Below are 20,196 nucleotides of genomic sequence, written 5' to 3' on the forward strand. Positions count from 1 at the left end.
AACTCCACATCTCCTATAACCATTTAAACACAAGAAATTGATTTAACCTTTCAAACCAGACTCTGGGAGCTTGTTTCAAATCATAGAGAGCCTTTTTTAGTTAAAAAAACATGATCAACAAAATGGGGATCTTCGAAACCCTTTGGTTGTTCAACAAATGCATTTTCATTCAATATACCATTCAAAAATGCAAATTTGACATCCATTTGGTACAATTGAAAACCAACAATGCAAGCCACAACTAGCAATAGCCTAATAGACTCAAGTCTAGCAACGGGGCAAAGGTTTCATCAAAGTCTACCCCTTCTACTTGGATGTAACCTTGTGCCGCCAACCTAGCCTTATTTCTAATTATTGTACCAAATTCATCAGTTTTATTTTTAAAAATTCAATTGGTGCCAATAACGTTGGTGTGATTAGGCCTAGGTACAAAATTCCAGACATCATTTCTAGAAAATTGTTCCAACTCTTCTTGCATTGCTTTAATCCAGGATTCATCACAGAGCCTCTTTCACATGTTTAGGCTCAAATGATGAAGTAAAACACACAAATTGTACAAGATTTACATACCTTCTCCTCGTGACCATACTATCCTCAATGTTACCAAGAATGAGATTAGTAGGGTGATTCTTTTTTACTTTAGTATAAGGTTCTTTTTGTATTGAGTTTGAGATAATTTCTGAACCTTCTTCGAGTATCTGTACAAAGGTTATTGGAACAGATTCAACTTCTCTTACAACTTTTTCAGCAGGAGTGGGAGCAGAATCACTTGTAGTCACATTAGGTGATTCTGAATGAGTCCTTTCATCAATTAACCCGTCAATCTCTTCTTCACTAGAATAATCAGAAACTTCTTTCAAGTCATCAATAACAACATTTGAAGATTCCATTAAAGTTTGAGTTCTTATGTTATACACACGATAGACTCTACTATTTGTGGAATATCCAAGAAATACTCCTACATCACCTTTAGAGTCAAATTTTCCAATATTTTTCACGATCTCTAAGTATATAGCAAATACACCCAAAAATGTGAAAATAACTTACATTTGGCTTTTTACCTTTCCAATTTCATAAGGAGTCTTGGTGGTACCTAGTCGTAAATGTACTCGATTAATTGTGTAGCAACCAGTATTGATTGCTTCTGCCCACAATCGTTTTGAGAGTTTTTTTACTATTCAGCACAACTCTCGCAATTTCTTAAAGAGTCCTATTTTTCTTTCAATGACCCCATTTTACTCAGGAGTCTAGGAGCAGAAAACTCATGAGAAATTCTTCGAGATTTACAAAAATCATCATAAACAGTATTCTCAAATTCCTTACCATGATCACTCCCGATTCTCACAATTTTTCTTATGTTGCAATCTTTTCAACTCTTAGTTTTATACACAGAGTTTTAAAAGAATCAAATGTATCTGACTTTTCTCTTAGAAAGTCAATCCAAGTGAAACGAGAAAAATCATCCGCACACACAAAGATATACCTTTTGCCATTAATATTTTCCACTTGCATAGGACCCATGAGATCCATGTGTAAAAGTTCAAGAAATTTTGAAGTATTAATATTTGTAACTCCTTTGTGGGAATTTTTCAATTGTTTTCCCAGCTGGCATGATTCACATTTACTTGCAGACTCTTTTCCTAATTTGGGTAACCCACGAGCCAATCCTACACTTGCAATTCTTTTCAAATTTTTGAAATTAATGTGACGAAGTTTTTCATGCCATAAGTCAGTTGTATTACTTATGACAGAATGACATGTGTGTGTTTGTGAGATAGTGTAGAAATTATCAAAAGACCTATATCCTTTCAACACACTCAAACCATTTTGAATTGCAATCATCATGAGAAAAGTTTACTGTGAAGCCTTGATCACAGATTTGACTTTTGCTAATTAAGTTAGCTTTAAGTCCTTCAACAAGCAAAACATTTTTTAATTTTGGCAACCCATCGAGATTCAGGGTACCTTTTCCAACAATATTTCCCGCCATACCATCACCAAAAGTCACAACACCACATTTCAAAGATTTGAAATTAGTGAGAATACTTGCATCGTCTGGAACATCCACTATCAAAATACCAAGCATTGGATGCATGAGTTTTATGACAAGTAAATGCAGCAAGACATTTAGAATCATTTTTCTTTACCCAAATCTTTCTGGGTTTTTTTTTAATTACCTGTTTTGTTTTGCTATAATGACTGAAATACTTGTTTTTTTTACAAAATTCATCATAGTAAAACACCTAGTTCGAATGTGACCTTTTATACCACATAAATGACAAGTTGGGATGAAATAACCAAATTGCCTCTTGGTTTATTTCACAAATTTTGCAACATACTGGAAATTTGTAGCATCACCCACCAGAGAAGTACCTGCAAAATCGTCAGTGGTTGAAACAGAGGCAATTTCTAGATTTTACAAAGGTGGTTTTTCTTTTAGACATAGATTCATCTGATCCTAAACCAATTAAACTACCAGCCTTTTGACCTGCACAAATAATGTCATCCAAAATCATAGAATTTGGATTAAGGATTTTCACTCCTTTAATCATGTGATTAATTTCAATGGATAATCTCTTAATTTCACAATCTTTGGTAGCAACATCATCTTTGAGATTTTTCACAATATTTTTTAGTTCCTCATTCTTTTTCTTCAAAGATTTGTTGTTACTTGCCATTAAGAGATTATCAGGACATACCTTCAAACATTGATCATACATGTCTTTGTAAGACTCTTTCAAAGAATCCTTGTCTAGATCAGATTCATTGGATTCACATTCAGAGATATCCTCATCTTGAACTGTGTTGTTTAGACACACAAAGTTTTTATTAACCTGCATAATTTAGGTTAGTCTAGAAACAACAGAAGATAAAGCGAGATTGGAACTATCATCTTCATAACTACTTCCAAAGTCATGATCACTCCAAGTAGCTGCCAATACTTTCATTTTTTTCTTCAGTGTGTTGGCGCATTCAAATTGAATATGACCAAGTCCATCGCATTCCCTGCATTGCACACCTTTTTTATTGTTATGATCAAAAGTTTTAGAGTTGTTGTTACCTCTGGAAAATTAACCTGCACAATTTGGGTTAGTCGAGAAACAACAGAAGATAAAAGCGAGATTGGAACTATCATCTTCATAACTACTTCCAGAGTTATGATCACTCCAAGTAGCTGCCAATACTTTTTTTTCTTCTTCAGTGTGTTGGCACATTCAGATTGAATATGACCAAGCCCATTGCATTCCCTGCATTTTACACCTTTTTTATTGTTTTGATCAAAAGTTTTCGAGTAGTTGTTACCTCTGGAAAATTTGGACATGGGTTTCTTGTTACTAATCTTCTTAATGTATTTTTGAAAATTCTTGGTTAACAAGGCCATCTCATCTTCGCCATCATCTTCATCAAAGTTATTCTCTTTTGAAGATTTGAGAGCAACTGACTTCTCTTTAGGAGCACTTGGTATTTCCTTTTGAAGGATTTGTTGATTTAGTTCAAAGGTTCTAAGTAAACCCTCCAACTCTTCTACTTTCATCGTGTCAAGATCCTTTGCTTCCTTAATTGCTGTGAGTTTAGCTTGAAACCTATCACGAAGAACTTTAACAATTTTTCGAACTAACACATTATTTTCCAATTTTTCTCCTAAGGCAAAGTATTCGTTAGCAATATCAGACAATCTTTCATAAAAATCAGTGAGAGATTCAGTTTCAATCATTCTAAGATTTTCAAATCTTGTGGTTAACATAACAAGCCTAGAACACTTGACATCAACACTTCCTTCAAATTGAGGTTATATCTCTAAGTTCCAGGACCGATTATCAAAAGAGCCTGTTGAGAAAACAGAGACTTCAAGAGCTGCGATAGAAGGCAAGGATGAAGAGGTGTCATCTCGAGAGCAAGTTACTGGAGCTCAGGGATGATGGGGCCCTCTTTTATGTTTCTTTTTTATACACACACACATTTTTTTTTTGGTTTTAAGGGTATTGCAAACCCTTGTAATGAGGCCTTTTAGGCTGAGATAATTATTTGAGGTTAATTTTACTCATTTATACATATTTTCTTTATATGTGTTGATTTTGTTATATCTAACCTTTTTTGTTCTCTCCCCTAATCTATCAAGTATTTCTGTCCATGAACCTTCGAATTCCTTATACATTCAAATAGTTATAGGGGTAGCTTTAGATCAAGATATTTTACTTAATGGTTCGCCCAATTTATTTTTGGTTGATGACCTGGTTATTTCCAGGAGTTTGATCGCCATTTCGCGTATACCTGTTAAGGATCAGGCCTTGGACTTGATTTAGTTCAATGCTTTTGTACCTAGTTAAATTCTAGGATTTTGTTTGTTAAGCTTTAAATTTTCTTAACTAAGTTCGTATTCAGAATTTCTTTGAAAACTCAAGCTTTAAGAAGTCGTAGAGTAATCAATTTTCCAAAATTTAAGTTGTCGAATGTTTCAAAGACTGTTCGAGGGTTATATGACCCCCAAGTGATTAGAATTTATAAATATTCTGTTGATGGTGAGAACTCGTCAACTAAGTTAAGTTGGAAAGAATTGCAAGATCAAGATTATCAATAGAAAAAGCCTTAGAAATTTAAGTATCAACTCTAAGAACAATTGTAGAAGAACAATGGTGAAATCAGTTTTTCATTCACTATGGTGCACTTGCTACAGTAAATTTTCCAACCCCCTTCCATGTGGAATTGGGGTTCATTATATAGTGGGTCTAATGGCCCTAGATACACTGTGGTCCAGGGGACCAGGTAGTACGTAAGTACACCGTCAGGAGAGTGGTTTCAGAGGTAGTGGTCTTGCAGCCAGTACAAGGACAGGTGCCAGGAGAATGTCTCCACTACTTGACCGTACGAATGTCAGAGGAGTGGTGTAGGTGGAAGTGGTGTCGGCTCTGGCATCTGGTTGGGAGCGTCCAGGCCATGTCCCCTCTCCTAGTGCTCAACCTACTTATCTTACATGAGTGCTATGGTCAGGCGTACGGGGTCCTAAAAGCCGCACCCCGTACAAAATTACATAAGCATGTCCTTTCCGAATCATACTTGGTCATTCCCTTTCATGCGGTGGAGGTGTCTCTCGCGAGCCCTTGGTGAAGCTTGTACGCAGGCGAGGTGCTGGCCTTACGGGCCCTTGGCGCGAAGGGTGCACGGGCGTGGTGTCGACCTCATGACCCCCCGGCGCGGCTGACCCATGGGTGTGCTGTGGAGCGAGACGGGCACATTGCGTGGGCACACCGTGTAGCGAGGCGGGGGCCTCGCGTGGGCGTGCTGCGGAGCGAGGCAGGGCTCGCGTGGGTGCACTGTGGAGCGAGGTGGGGGCCTCGCATGGGCATGCTGCGGATCGAGTCGGGCGCATCGCGTGGGCGCACCGTGTAGCGAGGCGGGGGCCTCGCGTGGGTGTGCCGCGGAGTGAGGCGGAGCTCGCGTGGGCGCACCGTGGAGCGATGCGAGGGCCTCGCGTGGGCGTGCCACGGATCGAGGCGGGCGCATCGCGTGGGCGCATCGTGTAGCGAGGCGGGGGCCTCGCGTGGGCATGCCGCGGAGCGAGGCGGGGCTCGTGTGGGCGCACCGTGGAGTGAAGCGGGGGCCTCGCATAGGCGTGCCACGGATCAGGGCGAGGTCTTTGCGCGTGGCACGCGGAGGAGCCCTGCGTGACTCCTCGGATCTCCTGATGCATTTTTATTAAGGCCTCCTATGAGACGTGGGTTGAGGGAAAAATATCGGGTTGATTGAACTGTCTGAGGCTAAAGAGGGTCGACCTCCATATTTTCCCTTGGTGGAATTTGAGCATCCACACTTGCCCCCCAGTCTAGGAGAGGACCTTTAGGTGCTCTTGTAGACTCTTCTCTTTAATTCTTATAAATTGGCCTTCATGCAAGGCTCATTATTTTCACCTTACTTCTTTGGCTTAGTGGTTTTGAGAATCCTTCCCTTTTCAAGAGGTAAGGGGTTCAATCCCCCACATCCTCATTTTTGCCATAGTTTCCTTCATTTTATTTTTTCATTTCATTTTCACTTTTTTTTTTTTTTTACATATGAGCTAATTTTTGGTATGTCTACTTGGAGGCTAACACATCCTTTTTGTTTATTTTTGCAGACGCGTATTTTCGACCGTCCGGTGCTTTTGGCCCTCGACCTCCTTTTGACCTCGACATCGCTCCATTTCACCTGCTTGAGGTATATTTTCTTTTTCCCTCACGTTCATTGGGTCCAAACTAGCGCTACTGGGGAAGGGGTATTTTGGCCTAAGCTTGCCGTGAGTTAGCCCAGTTGCATGCCCCCCTGTTTATACCCTGTAGTGGATCATTTAGGGTGTTTTCACCTAGAGGTTCTAAGCCCATTCCTTTGTGTTTTGTAGCCATCCCCTCATTTACACGTGAACCCCTTTTTGGCTTTCGGAACGAGGCCTCATGGCTAGTGAGGGTCCGTTCGACACACCTCCGGGGGTTGAGTTTATTGACCTGTCCTCAGACTCAGAGTCCCCTGAGGAAATCCCTTACCAGGACTATGACTCCTCAAGGCAGGCCCGTATCCGCCATCTTGAGCACATGGCTGAACTTAGGCGTAAAATCTGGGTGGTGGAGAGCGAAATTAACTCGGTGCTGAGGGGAGACGGAGCACCTTTCCCCCCAGACCTTAGTGACCATGTAGCGAGCCTTAGGATGAACCTTTTAGAATTGCAGAGGGAGTTGGAATTTATGGAGGGACACCTTCCGCCTGAGCCCTCCAGCCCATCCTCGCCTTATGACTGTCATGGGGCCACTTCCACTTCTCCTCAGCCCTTAATCTTGGTTTTCCCTAGCTTAGCGCTTCCGCAGTCCCTCCCCCGATGGAAGACTCTTGCTAGGAGGAAAAAATGGAGGGTCAAGTGTTCTGTCTTTTCCTCACATTTTTCTTTTAATTTTGCAGATATGCCGAGGGCATGACGACAGGTATCTATCCATGAACAAGACGACGCTCCTTTACTGGCGTCCGAGCTGGTGTCGCATGTGTCAGAGAATAAATTGAAAGAAATTGTGAAGCACTATCATGTTCCCCCAGAATATGCCTTATACGCTCCTCTGGAGACATGCCGGGCTGACCGCCCTAGGACTAGCCTCGTGGCTCTGAGCGAGCACATTTTGAGGGCGAGTGGCACCATCCCCTTGCACCCGTTTTTCATAGCGGTCCTTAACTATTTCGACCTGGCCCTCCTTCAGCTGTCACCCAACAGTTGGTTGACCTTGAGCTGCCTTTTTGTGGTGTTCAAGGAACTGGCTAAACGTGCTCCTACAGCGCAAGAGGTGCATTTCCTGTACAACCTCATGGCCTCTCCCAAGTCCAAGGGCTTCTACTATTTGCAAAAGGCCAATAATGAGCTCCCCTTGATAGAGGGCTCAGTGTCCAATACGGGGTCTTGGAAACAAGATTTTTTCTTCGTAGAGGGCCCTCTCTCTGTCCGCGAGCACTTCCGCGCTACCCCCAGTAAGTACCCTGGTCCTCCTTTTCTTTTTGTTGGAACTTACTGTTTTGTACCTATGTTTGCATTGACAATGGCGTGGATCATGCAGAGCAATTTGCTGTTCCCGCGGTCGTTGGGTCGGAGGCGGACGCCGTGAAGGACCTCATTAATGCTGACCCCGCCATGAAGAAGGCAGCATTCTTATTCACCATGGAAAATCTCAACCTCCACCAGCTGTCCCCGGTTTTGGACCCCAAGTTCTTGTGGTCGATTTCTGGGTCAAAGAAGACATTGGCTGCGCTGGCTGAGCCTTTCTCAGACGAAGGTGAGGCTGAGGATGAGCCGGGGGAAGCCCCCCTTGAACGCGGGGGACCTCACCAGCGATCCTCGTCCCCTGGGGGATGCCCCACTTATGACTCTTATGACCAGAACATAGCCTTCAAATCTCGAGACCAGCATGTCGCACCGGGGTGTTATGTTTGCCCTGACCCTGAGGGCTACGACGCCTTCACTCAGGCTCCTCTCGACCCTGGACCATCAGTGTAACGCCCTGGCTACCCCAGAACAGTTACAGTGAACAGTGAACTGGAAATTTGACTCGCTACCCGAGTCCTTTGGTTAAAAAAAAACGTGATCTAGGCGTTATTACCAGATTAAGGTGAAAAACCAGTAAAAAGGAAAGGATACATTTCATTAAGTAAATAAACCGCTCATGAGCCATTCAAAACGTTTACAAGTTTTTTACAATACAAATGGGTCACTATTGTTTCAAATTTACAATTCCCACCGACCTAAGCGGCAAAAATAGGGTAAACCCCTAGTCCCTCTGAGAACTCCCTGACCGTGGTGGTGAAGCAGCCCAATATGTACACAACATTGCCCAAGCTCTCCACTCAAGGTTGGGTGAGCTTCTCTTTTCCTTTACCTGCACCACATAGCGCCCATGAGCCAAGGCCCAGCAAGAAAACACAATAAAGCATGATATAATATCAACAATGATCATAATAATCACTCAGGACTATTAGTCCAAAACAGATAGGTGACGGTAGCAAAAGTCACAAAAGTGGGTACAACTCCCTTTAGCCATGTGACGATAGGGTCACTAGGGCTTAACTGATAAGTGGTTCTTTCATAAGTTAAATCAGGATAGGTGCATGGTGATTGGTCACCAACATAACCTTCCTCCCGAATCTAGAATCGTAACTATGGACAGCGTCCCCTAGCCATGTGACAAACAGTCACCGGGGCCATACGCCCTGGCTATGAACATCTAGTCTTAGACCAGGCAAGCGCTTATAAGTTCTTCGACCTTAGGGTCGGTCCAGCATTAATGTCATAGAGCCATTCAATGATGATATCGATTAGATCTAATCTACAATTGGCCCGGCGTTCACAACGCTCTGCCATTTCTGACCATTGGGTCAGTGTCCCTGACTAGTCAGTGCCATAAACAAGTAATCAACATTCACTAGCATTTAATATGCAATCCACGTCCACATACATTAGCCAACATGCTTCAATAACAAACCATGCATGTCATATACATATACGGGGTGCAACTGTATCCATACACTGTTTTCTTACCTCTAGTTCAAGTGAAAGTTATTATAAGAACGACCCCTAAGAACGATCAATCTTTAAATTCCTTGACGGTCACCTGGTCATAACCAAAATATAGGATTCATCAATGAAAACGATAACAAAGGGGTTCCCAAACCAAAACCTAGCCTCCAAGACATCAAACACTACTCAACCGGGTAATAGGTTCGACCCCGAGGCCTAAGGCTTGAATCCCCAAGCTAAAAACTCCATTCTGGCCAAAATTTCCCTAAGGACCGCGACCCTCCCCAGCTGCGCCACGGTGCGCCCCTCAAACAGAGGCAGCCCTCTCTGTCAAACGCCAAGGGCCGCGGCGCACCACAGCCATGCCGCGATGCTTAACCCAAACCAGCCAAAAATCCAACACACACCAGCAAACCTCCCCTGCGTTTTCCCTTGAAACTCAAGCATTCAAACCAGCTCCAAACCCCCTCCAAACACCCAATTTAACCTCTAAACATCACCCATAACTCACCCTCATCAAAACCCAAACTAAACATCAATCAAAACCTCCACAAATCCAAACTATCATCAAGAAATCATAGGCTGAAAAACTAAAAGAAAACAGAGTACAAACCAGAAACTTATTTCTGAACTCACCTCAAATCCGAGTTTGAACCTCCTTCAATGGCTGAACCAAGTCCAAAAACCCAGCCCCTTGATTTCCTAGCTTGAAACCCCACGTTGAGCTCAAAAACTCCAAAGGAAAGATGGAGGAAAATGATGTACGGGAAGGAGAAAGATAACCCTGTTTTGCTCTGTTTTATTCTATATGCTTCTACAGCCAACTAAAGGGTTATATAAATCCATCCAAATGACCTAAATGCCCCTAGGTCACTTAAAGCTTCTAAAACCATTCCAAGGGTAAAATTGGTACTTTCCACTTATCTCGTTAATCATAATTAACGCTTCCCAATTCCCGCTAATCCTAATAATCTCAAACTCCAATAATTCATATCCCATTACCCTATTATTCCCGGTAACGCTCTAATCATTAAAATCACCCCGAGACTCACCCCGAGCCCCGAGCTTAAACCTGTTATGACCAAACCGATAAATCATATCTAAAGATCGTCTCATGCCGAAATACTCAAACCAATCCACATTATAATGTGGCCTCACAATATATCATTGACATGCAAACAAATATTCAATTACGCCCTCAACGGGCCAAATTACCAACACATCCCTGTAAACAAAATGTGGACCCACATGCATGCATTTAACATCATATTATAATATAATTCTCATAAACATGCGTAAATTCATTTAATGGCATAATTAAACAGTTATGGCCCTCCCGGCCTACTAATCCAGCCATTAAACCATATTAGGGAATCCGGGGCATTACAATCAGGGACTTATTTTGCCGACCTTCCGGAGCCTCCCTCTGATCTACCAGATCCTCAGTTTTCCACTTTCACCGCGCCCCCTCCTGTTTCGACGAGCGGGTCGTTCGTCCTCACCCAACCAGGTGCCACTAGTGCGGATGGGGAGCCCTGGGTGACTCGGATGGCGATGTCTTACGGGCAGCGATACATCCAACTTTCCTCGGGCCTCCCCGTATCTGACTGGAACGGTCTTGGGAACGTTGCCCAGACGGACCTTGGGGAAACCCTAAGGCGCACCATGGCCTGGGTGAGTTCCTGCATCTCGCGTCAGCCCTATTATGTATAGATGTACATGCATTTTTTTTTGTTACTTATTGTTGATGTCGCTAACTTTCTTATGCAGGCCTATACCGTGGCTCTACGGTTTGCCGACTCGTCTAGCAACCTCTCCGCGTCTACTACTGAGAGGGACTGCCTTACAGCCCGGGTCCAGGAGCTCGAGAAAGAGCTTGAGAAAACCCAGTCTGAGTTAAAGAAGGTTCGAACCAAACTTGCCACCTCGTCGAGAAGGAAGCTGAAGGCGGTTGCCAAGGCCAAGGAGCTGAAGGATCAAGTTGCCAGCCTGAAGAGCGAACTCCTGGCGACCAAGGATATCACGACAGCGTCGGAGGAGAGGGTTACTTATTTAGAGGCCGAAGTCGAGTCTATCAGGGTCGAACTCCAGACTGCAAGGGACGAAATTGAGGCTACCAGGACCGAACTCTGGGCTGCTAGGGCCAATGTCGCCACGTTGCAGGAGAGAAATACTTCCTTGGAGGCGAAGAAGACTGCCATTGAGTACAAGTCCATAGACCGCGCCCTTTGTAGCGTGTGGAGGCAGGATCCTAATTTTTATTTCTCTTCTTTTGGTGAGCACGCCGTCGCTCGAGTGGCCATGTGGAGCGCTCGCGGTAGGAGGCCCTGAAGTAGTTATTTCATAACTTTTGTCAGCTAGCCCACCATGGGTGTACGCTTTTTTTTTTTTTGACTTTGTAATATCATTATCACTACTATTTTTCTTTTGTAAATCTTGTCATGTCCTCAAGACTCCCTTTTTTAATGTATATATACATATGTGATTATTTATCTCTTATTCCACTGCATTTAAGGCCCTTTTGAGCCTGTATGATGGGGTTTGGTTGGTTCCCCTCTTTTATTTACCAGGCTAGAGGTCCTTTGGAGCCCCTGTGAAAGGGTTCATTGGGACCTCTTTTGGTGCCTCTTGATTACTTTTATAAGGATATTTTGACCCCTTGGGTACTAGCTATCCTTTTATATATTCTTGCGCGCGCTTATTATTTTTTGCGAGAAGCGTCCCTCTCGTCGTTATTCATAGTACTATTTTTGCAAGGGTCCCTTTTAGGACTCTTTTTGGCTAGACGGCTTGGTGGCCACTCTAGACTTATTAGTGTTATCACTATATATTTTTCTTTCGTAAGACCTTTTGGCCTCCTTGATGTTCACAAGGGTAGCTAATCCTTGTGAACCCAACGGATGCCTTGCAAGGTCCTCTCCCTGTTTTCTGTATTTAAGGACTTCGCCTAAGGCCCCGATATAAGGGGTCCTTCTAGGACCTCCCGTTAAAGGGTCCTTTTTAGGGTCATGGTCCCTTTTGGGTCCTCCTGATGGAGGGCCCTTTTTAGGATCCTGGTGTAAGGGGTCCTTTTTTGGATTCTCCTGTTTGTTGCATGCTTTATCTTCACGGGCCACTATTGCCCCCCAAGTGTCTGGTGAAGTTTACTTCGGCAGGCACTTTGATTGATGCTCACGTAAAGTAAAAACAATGGGGTGCGAAGGTGTAACTAGTTTCATTCATAGAATTCCGGCTACAGCGATACATATAAGATTCTCATAGGAAATAAAAAAAAACTTACACCTACTCAGGAGGTTATCTAAGTAACCTCTTTGATTCTTTTCTACCATACTAAGATAACATGCAACACTTTTGAAAACCTATCCTTTTAGCACTGGGCGTGGGTGCCTTACTGGTAGTACTTCCTAAGGTGCTCCACGTTCCATGCTCGAGGTATGATGGTGTCGTCCATGCGCGCCAGCTTATAAGTGTTTGGGGGTATGCACTGAGCAACCTGGTAGGGCCCCTCCCAGTTCGCCCCAAGCACTCCTGCCCCTGGGTCTCGCATGTTGGGGAGTACCTTCCTTAGCACCAAGTCGCCAACTGTGAAAGTTCTTTCTTGCATCCTCGAGTGTAGTACCTTGCTGCGCGCTGTTGGTATACCGCCACCCTTATTTGCGCTTTTCCCTTCTATCTTCTAGCATGTCCAAGCTCTCAGCCCTGCTACGCGGTTGGTCTCATCTCCATATGCCTGTACCCCGAAGGAACTCACCTGCATCTCCACTAGGAGAACGGCCTCGCACCCATATGCTAGGGAGAATGGGGACTCTCCAGTGGTCGTGCGAGGGGTGGTTTTGTAGGCCCATAGCACATTCGACAGCTCTTCCACCCAGGCTCCTTTCATTTTTTCTAACTTGGTTTTCAGGTTCTTTTTAAGAACTTTGTTAATGGCCTCCACTTGCCCATTGGCCTGTGGGTGTACTACTGCTAAATAACTTCTCTTTATCCCCCTTCCCCTACAATATTCCTCAAAGGCTCCCCCCTCAAACTGGGTGCCGTTGTCAGAAATAATTTTTTAGGGCACTCCGTATCTACAGACAATGAATTTTTTGACGAATGAGGTGATGTGTTTGGCAGTTATCTTCACAAGTGGCTCCGCTTCAACCCACTTGGTGAAATAGTCCACAGATACTACTGCGTACTTTGCCCCTACCTGCAGGAAGGGCGCCGATCAAGTCTATCCCCCAAATAGTGAAAGGCCAGGGGCTGGCCAGGCTAGTTAACTCATTTGGGGGCCTCCGAGTGTAGTTAGCGTGTTTCTGGCATTTGTCGCATTTCTTGGCAAAGTCGCTTGCATCTTTTTCCATTGAGGGCCAGTAGTACTTGTGTCTTATGGCCTTCCTAGCCGTTGATGGTCCGCTCTCATGGTTACCACACTCTCCTTCATGTATCTCATGCAGCATCTTTAACGCCTCCTCCTTCTCTACACATCGCAGAAGTGGTATTGAGAACCCTCTCTTGTATAGAACCCCATCTATCAAGGTGTATCTAGCTGCCTTGTACACCAACCTTTGGGCCTCTTTCTTGTCCACAGGCAAGGTTCCTTCCTCCAAGTATCTTTTAATCGGCTCCGCCCACGACTCCTTTGGGACACTAACCATATGTATGTCCGCGCTTACGATGCTGGGTTTGGGTAAGTACTCCACGGGTATCGACTCCAAGATATCCCCATCCTTGGTGGAAGCCAGCTTCGCGAGTGAATCAGCATGGGAATTCCTTTCTCTGGGGATCTTCTCTATGCTATGTGCTACTAACCGTCCCAAATAGCCTTTCACCCTTTCCAAGTAGGCTGCCATCTTGGGTCCCCTCGCCTGATATTCCCCCTTTACCTGGTATACCACCAACTGAGAGTCGCTAAAAATATGAAGGCGCGTCACTTTTAGCTCCTGGGCTAAATGCAAGCCAGCTAGGAGTGCCTCGTACTCTGCCTCGTTATTGGAGGCCTCAAACTCGAACCGGATCGCACAATACATCTTGTGTCCCTCGGGTCCTATCATCATGATACCTGCTCCAGATCCTCCTTCATTGGATGCCCCGTCCACATGCATACTCCATTCCTCAAGATCCCCTCGTTCTTCCTCTATGACAGGCTGTTCCCCTTCTTCGCTTCTTCCTCCATTCGGCTGACGGGTGAACTCCACTATAAAGTTTGCCAGCACCTGTCCATTGATGGAAGCTCTTGGGGTATACACGATATCAAATTGACTCAACTCGATTGACCATTTCATCAGCCTCCCTGAGGTCTCAGGTTTATGCAAGACCTACCTTAAAGGGCTATTCGTGAGAACTTCAATTGCGTGCGCATGGAAGTAGGGCCTCAACTTCCTCGAGGCCACAACTAATGTATAGGCCAACTTTTTAATCTCTGGGTACCGGTTCTCCGCATCCACCAAACGCTTGCTGATATAGTACACGGGTTGTTGCTGCTTCTTCTCCCCTTTGACCAAGGCTGCGCTGCGCTTATGGCATGTTCAGACACTGCCAAGTATAGGTATAGCTTATCGCCTTTCTCAGGTTTCACCAACAGGGGTGGCTTCCCCAAGTGCTCCTTTAGCTTGATAAATGCCTCTTCACATTCCTCATCCCAAGCGAACTTTTTGCTCCCTTTGAGGATGTTGAAGAATGGGAGGCATTTATCGGTTGACCTTGAAATAAATCTATTGAGGGCCGCCACCCTTCCCGTTAAGCATTGCACTTCCTTCTTATTCTTAGGCGGGCTCATCTCTATCAGGGCCTTTATCTTATTAGGATTGGCCTCGATGCCTCTGGAGTTGACCATGAACCCCAAGAATTTTCCTGAGGATACACCGAAGGTGCACTTGACGAGATTCAACTTCATTCGGTACTTCCTAAGTGTGTCAAAAATCTCACCAAGGTCCTTGTTGAGCTCTGTTACATTCTTGGTCTTTACTAACATATCATCAACATACACTTCCATGTTCCTTCCTATCTGGTTAGCGAACATCTTATTGACCAACCTTTGATAGGTGGCACCCGCATTCTTCAACCCGAAGGGTATCACCTTGTAACAGTAGAGCCCTTTATCCGTAATGAATGACGTATGCTCTTCATCTGCTGGGTTCATTGGAATCTGGTTGTACCCCGAGTAGGCATCCATGAAGCTCATTAATTCATGTCCTGCCGTCGCATCTACTAACTGATCTATCCTTGGGAGCGGGAAGCTGTCCTTAGGACAAGCTTTATTCAGGTTTCAGAAATCGACGCAGGTCCTCCATTTCCCATTTGGTTTTGGGACTAGTACTGGATTTGACACCCACACAGGATAAAAAGACTCACGGATAAACCCATTGGCCTTCAGCTTGTCAACCTCTTCCTTTAAGGCTGCGTACCTTTCTGGGTTTAGCGCCCGCCTCTTCTGCCTAACGGGCTTCGCTTCAGGGGAGATATTCAAATGGTGGCACATAATACTGGGGTCTATACCCACCATATCTTCGTGACTCCATGAGAATACATTTAGATTATCCTTCAAAAACCTTATCAACTCCTTCTTCACGTCACTCTACAGGCTTCTTCCTACCTTCAGTTTTCTCAACGGTTCTTCTACTACTATAACCTCCTATACTTCCTCCACTGGTTCTGCTCTTGACTCCTCCATGACTTGAGGGTATAGCTCCTGAGGACTCCCCGCGGGCACACGTAGCACCTCATGTATCACCATGGCCATTGGTTCCCACGGTTTCACAGGCGCATGGAGTGAGGTGTTGTAGCACTCCCTTGCTTCAATCTGTTCTCCCTTCATACTAGCGACCCCTCCTGGAGTTGGGAACTTGACAACCAGGTGATATATAAAAGTTATGGATTTTAATTCTCTTAGGGATGGTCTCCCCAATACCGCATTGAAAGCCGACGCACAATCTACTTCGACAAAGTTAGCCATGACTGTAGTCTGCCGGGGTTGCTCACCCATGGTGAGTGCCAATTCGATCATCCCTAGGGGTTACACTGAGTCCCCCGTGAATCCGTATAGGGACGATTGGCAAGGCTTTAGATGACGAATGCCCAGTCCCATCTTTTCCAAGGCAGGGCGATACAGGATGTCCACCGAGCTCCCATTGTCCACTAAAACCCGATGTACACGCATATTTGCCAACTGAATTGTCAACACCAGCGGGTCATTGTGGGGAAAATGTACCCCCCGCGCATCCTCCTCTGTGAATGTGATCGAGTCATTTTCCCCCTTGAAGCTTTTTGGGGGTTGTTGTTCCAAACTCATGACGCAGGGTGGTGGACTTCTTCGGGCCTCTCTTTCATATCTATCTCGCCCCTTCCGAGAGTCCCCCCTAAATCCTGGTCCTCCGAAAATGGTTCAGACCTCTCCCTGTATTTCTGGGGCTCGCCCTTGCGTCTGGGGTATCGCAGGCTCATCCTCTGGCTTCGGCCTTTCTCTCCTGACATAACGGCCTAGATGCCCCCTGCGGATGAGCTCCTCAATTTCCTCCTTGAAGTGGATACACTCCGCCGTGGTGTGCCCGATATCCTTATGGTACTGGCAGTATCTACTGGGATCCCTTTTGGACCGGTCCTTTCTCATTGGTGGGGGCTTCTTGAAGGGAACTCGGTCCTCATTGGTGAGGTAAATATGCTCCCTGGTATCTGTAAGGTTCGTGTAGTAAGTGTAAGCCGCTTGCCTATGATCACTCCCCCGTTTGGTCTTTCTCTATTGATCATCTCTCGACCCATCATACGCTCTTTTCTTCTTTGTTACATTCGACCCATCGTTAGCTGGGGGCTTCACGTTGGACCCCTCATTTCCTGCCTTTAGGTTTGCGTGGCCATCCTCCATACGAATGTATTTCTGCGCCCTGTCGTAGAAGTCATCTAAGTCGGTGACTTCCCTCTTCAGCATGTTGTCCCACAACTTACTTCCTGGGCACACCCCGGCTGTAATGGCCAATTTTAACTCTCGGTGGGTTAGGCTCCCCACTTTCGCAGCCTCCATATTGAACCTGTGAATGTAGCTCTTCAGGCTCTCATTTTCCCCTTGCTTCACGTTGGCCAGGCTGGTGCCTGGCATCGTGTAGTCCCGCACGGCGTGGTTCTGTTGGAGGAATTCATCAGAAAACTGCTGCCAGGACTTGATGGACTCCGGCCTTAATCTTTTGAACCATTTATAGACGGGTCCTTTCAATGTGACGGCGAAGCAGTGGCATCTGGCTCCACTACCAATTCCTCTCTGTTTCATCAGGTCGTTAAATGCGTCCAGGTGGTACTTCAGATCCGTGCTTCCTTCGTAGGGGGTCATATTGTGTTCCTTAAAGTTGGCAGGGAGCCGGATGGCCTGAATCTCCCTCACGAAGGGCGACTCATGGTCGAACTCTTCCTTAAAAGCCTGACCGCCAGAGGTGGTGACGATCTTGCTTCGCAGGCTCCTCATTTCTGTGTCCAGGTCCTGCCTCCTCTTGCTTAGAGAGTCCCTCAAAGCGGATGGGTTAAGATCTTCCTTTCCCTTACCCTCTCAAGGCGCCATAGGGGGTGTGGTCCCTTTAACCGCCCTCTTTTTATTGAGCTCCTCCCGTAAATCCGAGGGTGCTCTTTTAGAGGTGACCTCGTCCTCATTGCGAGGGGCAGCGTTGGTCCTCGGCTCTGGTTTCTGGGCCTGCTTCAATGGTTCAGGATGTTCGCGTTGCTTCACTCGGGGGGTGTTACTGGTAGAGTGTCGGGTCCTCCCATCATCTACTGGTACGGTGGTCTCTACCCCCTCCCGACCTTTCTCGTTCCTCTTAGGCAAGGTCACGCTTGACTTACCCTGCAATAGGCCATTCAACACCTCTTGCATATTCTCTAGGGTGGTCTCCAACCTTTGGTTCTTACGGTGGAGCTCACGTATTTCTTCTTCATAGAATCGAGATTTCGAACTCAAGCTCACGGAATGGACCCGGGGATGCTTATCGGGCCTATGCGTAGAGGGGCCCGGGTCCTGCCCGTCGGAGTTTGGTACTTGGGGTGGTCTAGGGAGCGAGAACTCGTTAGCATTTCCTGGTGGTGCTCTTGGAGGACTCTCTACAGGCGGGACGCCCGGTGACAAGGCCTCTCTAACACCCTCGTGAACCTCAGGGTCCCTTGGGGGCTCCACCTCTCTGGGTGGAGGGGGATCCTTCATGGAGGCCTTCAGCTGAACTCCATTAAGGTGGACCTCCACCTCTCGTGGCTCCCTGAGTTGCTTTGAATGTCTTGGCATTTCTTCTTGCTCGAAGTAATGGTAGAACAGTAGCTTGGGAACTTAAGTTCCCACAGACGGCGCCAAACTGTTGACGGTGAGAACTCGTCAACTAAGTTAAGTTGGAAAGAATTGCAAGATCAAGATTATCAATAGAAAAAGCCTTAGAAATTTAAGTATCAACTCTAAGAACAATTGTAGAAGAACAATGGTGAAATCAATTTTTCATTCACTATGGTGCACTTGCTACAGTAAATTTTCCAACCCCCTTCCATGTGGAATTGGGGTTCATTATATAGTGGGCTCTAATGGCCCTAGATACACTGTGGTCCAGGGGACCAGGTAGTACGTACGTACACCGTAAGGAGAGTGGTTTCAGAGGTAGTGGTCTTGTAGCCAGTACAAGGACAGGTGCCAGGAGGATGTCTCCACTACTTGACCGTACAAATGTCAGAGTTGTGGTGCAGGTGGTAGTGGTGTCGGCTCTGGCATCTGGTTGGGAGCGTGCAGGCCATGTCCCTTCTCCTGGTGCTCCAACCACTTGTCTTACATGACACCCTATTATTGACAATACTTCTTGAGATGTATAGTGTTCCAAGTTCGTGGAACAAATTCTCCACTTAGCTAAGCTAGTTTGAAGGTTCTTTCCTGTAAGATATCCACTGTAATGCCCTGGATAACCAAGACCGTCACACTGTGTATTTTAAATAGTACTTAACTCGTTAAACGAGTCATTAGGCCATAAACGTGCATTTAAGTGTTATTAGTAGACATGGTTAAAATTTCAGCCAAAAGGAATGGATATTTTGTTTGTTGACCCTCGAATTGGTCAACGACACGGACTCAGATAAACAATATAAAGTCAGATGAAAATGAGAAGAACTCCAGACGAAAAGGTAAATGACACAAACAATTTATAGTGGTTCGGCCTCAATAGAATGGTAACCACCTACGTCCACATAGTGTTCTTATTGATGTAGTATTCCAAGAACAATGATCAATGAACTAGGGTTCACGAGTTTCACTAAATCTCAGATAAATAAAATTGTGATGGATAACAACACTCTTTTTCTGTCTTAGAATCTCTCAGCTCAAGCGTTCTCAAGCCAAAATGTTCGAAAATAAAAATGTCCCCTCTCTTGAGCTCTTTGATTCTTATTTATAGGCTTAAGGAGGTCTACATTGCCCAATAGGCCTTAATAACACTTAATACATGCGTATCTAAATAATAATGAAAATTACAATTAATACATAATTAGAAGATTGCATATTGAAGGAAATAATTGAGTATATGCGACTAGGATGGTCGCCCATAATTATGATACTTGTTAAGAAAATGATCTCCTGGTCAATGGCCGAGCAGGATACGCTCACTTAAAACTGCCAAGTGCATCCCATGTGTAGATCAATCCTGCCACGTCATCAGGTAGTCCGTTTTGGGTAAACATTTGCCCCCAAGTTTATTTTTCTATGACCAGCATAAAGTAAACTTAAACGATCGACCTTCCATGTGACCTGTCAGAGCCGTCAATGCCTTTTCGAAAAAGATAACCAATCATGTCATTGCAGTTTCCCAAAAAGAAATTTGACGGTTAACACATTTTTCCACGCCTCGAAAAATCATCCCCCATCATTACCTTATTAACCATGCCTCGACCAATATAAATAACCCCTTAGTTTCACTTTTTACTTTTTACTCTCCCTTTTTTCCTCAAGAACACTGAAGAACGAAGCACAAAGAACCCAGAAAACTCAGACGACTTCGATGATCCATGGAGTATCTATCCAACCAATCGAATCAACGTTCGTGAATTTGTATCAATTTTTATCCAAGTAAGTTTCTTGAACTTCTTTGTCTCTGAGATTCCATGTAATAGTTATCCCTTGAGTTTTATGATTTGTTGGTAGCTGAGTTTCTGATTGTTCTTGAAAAAATGATTTGGGGTAATCGGGCTAGTAGGTA

The sequence above is a fragment of the Humulus lupulus genome, chromosome 7, assembly GCF_963169125.1.
Source record: "Humulus lupulus chromosome 7, drHumLupu1.1, whole genome shotgun sequence".
Taxonomy (NCBI): domain Eukaryota; kingdom Viridiplantae; phylum Streptophyta; class Magnoliopsida; order Rosales; family Cannabaceae; genus Humulus; species Humulus lupulus.